Source organism: Thamnophis elegans, chromosome 3 (genome assembly GCF_009769535.1).
Source record: "Thamnophis elegans isolate rThaEle1 chromosome 3, rThaEle1.pri, whole genome shotgun sequence".
NCBI classification, from domain to species: Eukaryota; Metazoa; Chordata; class Lepidosauria; order Squamata; family Colubridae; genus Thamnophis; species Thamnophis elegans.
The window spans coordinates 78,412,592-78,416,694 of NC_045543.1; the positions used below are offsets into that span (position 1 = coordinate 78,412,592).

Genomic DNA, 4,103 nt, shown 5'->3' on the forward strand with positions numbered 1-4,103 from the left:
TAGCTCCCCCTCCCCCATTTATGCCAGCATCACCCAGGGGCTGTTTTAAGGTGTACAAAATCTGTTAAGCTTTCTCATTCATTGCCCCGGAGAGAGGTTAGGTGACTGGCACGGTGCTTTGTTATTAGGGGCAGAAGAGGATTACCATTGGGGACAGAAAATGTCACACCAGGCCTGTTTTCTGCCAGGTGAAGCTCAGCTCATAATGGCCTTGAGTAAATCTCTCTCAGCATAGCCTAAACAACCCTCTTGCTTTTTGCAAGTGAGGAAAAGTTGCATTATTTCAGCAGGCTTTGATTCCTTAACTGTACTTGGGAAGCCCGCGTTGGTAGTTTCTTGTCATAGATTTTTAATGTTTAAATTTTAAAATTGTTTGCTGCCAAATATTTGTATGGATCAGGGAGGCCTGTGAATGTTGTTAGCCAGCAAACTAAACTGAACAGAAAGCTGGAAATGGAAAATATATTTAGTTAATATACATAGGATTGCATTGCTACTGAGTCCAGTTCCATCCTTCTATGTTAGAGAACCACCAAGCTCAGGGAGCACCAAGAACCTCTCATTTCAACCCTGAGCTATAAATATTATCCTTTATCAATACCTTAAATAGCTGTGTTCAGTGGAAAGAGCAATCATTTCATGAAATATCTTGAAACCTTCACAAACAAACAATTGGTGAAAAGCAACATCTGCTCGCCTGTCTGGAAAATAACTTGTTTACCAACTCCTTGAGAATTAAGTTGGCTTTTTTTACATTTATTTTTACAAAAATAGATTCAAATTGCATTGGTGTCGCACCATTCCCTCTGGGAAGGAAGCGTTAGAAACTTGCTATTTGTTGTCAGAATCTTTTACAATCAGCAGGAACACAACCCTTTTGATGAATTCAGACCAAATGCATTTTCATGAATTTATTTCCACAACTCAGCTTTGGATGGCAGCACACAGACTAGAAGAAAGACTGGAATGAGCCACTTTCCAGCATATATGAGAAATAGCCAGTTCTTTGGCATATAAACATTAACCATTAAAAAAAAAAAGACTTATGGCTTTTTTATTGTCTGAATAGTTTTATTTTCTGAAGCAGGCACATAGTTTGGATCTATTCATTTTAATCAAATCTATTCATCCATGATATTACACTCATGGAATCCATTAAAATACTTGAATTCCTAAAGGAACAGCTTTTATACAAATCTCCAGCCCTCCTAAAATGTGGAGATATGTGACCTCAATCAATACAAGGTTAAGAACGCTGCACTGGCAATGAAATAATAGAGTCTATGAAACGTTTCCAGAGTTAGTTATCGAAATGTTCTCATTTGTTTTATACAATGCAACCTCCCATATTCATATTCAAATCACTGTATTGCTGAAAAGAATATCGCATTTGCATATCTCAAAATAGACCCAAATATGTAATATCTCTCCTTTTGATTCTCTCAAATCAATGGATTATTTTGATGTATTTTAGGGAGGTTGCTAAGGGCCACAAATGAGAGATCTGTAACTTGGTGACATCCCTGCAGTGTGCAACATTTTGAGAGAGGCATGTTGACATATTTTTCTTTGATTAGGAAGGGAATGAATTAGATCTATTCAACCACCCACCAACAATATCCTATTATTTCCTCTAGTCCAGCAGAAAAATCACACAATCATTTCTTGGCAGATTGTTGACAATATTCAAGAATACATTTTCTAGAGCATGCTGACAGGGCATTCTGGGAGTTGAAGTCCACAAGTCTTAAAGTTGCCAAGGTTAGACACCCTGTTCTAGAGCCACGCAGGCTGCAAAACTTTGGGCCAGTAACTTTCTTTCAACCCCAGGAAAAAGGCAATGGCAAATCACTGCAAAAAAGAAAAAAATATCCGCCGTTAAAAGTAAAGCAGTGCAGATAATAGTTCTGAAGCTCTACTTAACTCTACTTGAGGATACTCTTCAACTCTTGTGAATCTTCCTTAGCTGCTTCTCAGCTCACACTTGAGATTCTATAAAGCATATTTCTCTTTCACATAAAGGCATCTTCTGAGTCCCCGTGGTTAGTACTTCTGGGCTGATTCAGAAGTAGTGAGGTGCATTTGCTGGTGAAATCTTCTCATTACAATGCTTTTGTTCTTTCCAAATTCTCTTTTGCCCAACTAGTCTTTTGTATCAGCCAGCTCTTCTCTGCCTAGTTTCAACGGGTTTTGTTCTCTCTTGAATGCCTCCTTGCTTTACCACTATTCATGTAAACAGTTCATTGTGAAGAATTTTAAAAAGGCGATATTTTTATTCTTTTTTCCTACCAAGTAACCAAGAGAACATTTCAGACTAGAAAGCATCTTTCACCTTGAAATGTATACATGAAAAGCTTTCCTTGCAAATTCTTATTCCCTATTTTTAAAACTATTGGTTGTCTTAATGAAACAAAATAAAGTTCCTGAAATATTAATTGTATTTGTGACTATTGTGTGTGTATCTTGCTGACTTGCCTGGACAAATCTCTGTCATTTTCTTGGAAAATTTTCAGAAGTGGCTTGCCACTGTCTCCTTTCTGGGGTTGAGAGAGAAGGACAGACCCAAGTTACCCAAATTTCCTTTATACCTAAAGCAGTTTTTAACATGGTACTTTAGCTACTATATTAGGGGGTGTCCAACCTTGACAACTTTAAGACATGTGGAGTTCAAATTCCAGAATTGGCTGGCTGGGAAATTCTGGGAGTTGAAGTCCACAAGTTGCCACGATTGGACACCTCTGCACTGCACCAAACACATTCAGGACTACAGTACAAGCCATTTTAATTGTTTTCCAATATGTTCTAGGGCAGGGGTCTCCCACCTTGGCAACATTAACACTTGTGGACTTCAACTCCCAGAATTCCTCAACCAGCAAGCTTAAAGTTGCCAAGGTGAAAGACCCATGTTCTAGGTTGCATTTTGCTTCTAAATGCACATTTGTTTCAGTCTGAAACCTTTATAAATCATTAATTTAACCATGAAATTTACTGGGTAAATTTTTTAGGTGAAAAAGACCATGTGGTTCCTCTTCTTGTCCTTCCCATACCTTCTATCCTGAGAGACCCATCAGTGATATAGAAAGAATAAAGCATAGCTCTCTTTCATTGAAGAAACGTGTTCTGTCTGAAAGGCAAATGTGGATATTATGATATGTTATAGCTCTCTTCCTTCAGAAGATGGCACTCTTTTCTCCAGATCTTCACCATGTCAAACTGAGGAAATTCAGCGGAACTACTGAATTGCAATAAAACCACACTCTCTACAACCTGAGAATATTTGTCAATACTCTATATTTAAAAAAACAAATATCCTTTTATTTCTTCTGTAATAACACTAAGAACCTATTTATAATAACCAAAATGTCACTACAAGAGTCAAAACACTCAAATAAGCCACTCCAACAACTACAGAATAAGAGTTGGAAGGGACCTTGGAGGTCTTCTAGTCCAACTCCCTGCTCAAGTAAACAACCTTACATCGTTTCAGACAAGTGATTGTCCAATCTCTTCTTAAAAACCTCCAATGTTTGGGCACCCACAACCATTCCAGTTGGATAGGAAATTTCTTCTTAGTTCTAGGTTGCTTCTCTCCCGGATTAGTTCCCCTCCATTTCTTCTTCTCCTGCCTTCAAGTGCTTTGGAGAATAGCTCGATTCCCTCTTCCTTGTAGCAGCCCCTTAGATATTGGAACACTGCGACTACGTCAACCCTAGTCCTTCTTTTCATTAAACTAGGCATATCCAATTCCTGTAATTATTCATATTTTTTGGCCTCGAGTCCCCTAATCTTTTTTCTTCAACTTGACAGCAGAGTACATAAATTAAGCTAATAAGTAATATTTGTCACCCCAAATAACAACAACAATAGAGTACCTGTATAATAACAAACAGCATTTTCTGAATAAAGGCAAGATAGTGTTTTTCAATAATTATTGAAATAAAAATCACATAAATACTAAAATGACAGAGCAACTCTGCATCCTCTTGAAAATCACTACATTTGTAATATACCTGTATTATCTTTCTGGGATAATTCTCGAACACTTCAAGAAAAAATGTGTAGTGATTATTTGATGTAGGCTATTCTTAAATGATTAAACAGAA

The 4,103-nt window shown here is 37.4% G+C and overlaps 1 long non-coding RNA gene across 1 annotated transcript; it reads right to left on the bottom strand.

The window, feature by feature from the left end:
- Positions 1 to 1,103: 1,103 nt before the first annotated feature.
- On the bottom strand, positions 1,104 to 4,103 carry LOC116506596. The gene is made up of 3 exons (XR_004255048.1): positions 4,011 to 4,103; positions 3,048 to 3,124; positions 1,104 to 1,851 (listed from the first exon to the last, which is right to left on the bottom strand). It is a non-coding gene; the product is annotated as an uncharacterized LOC116506596 (long non-coding RNA).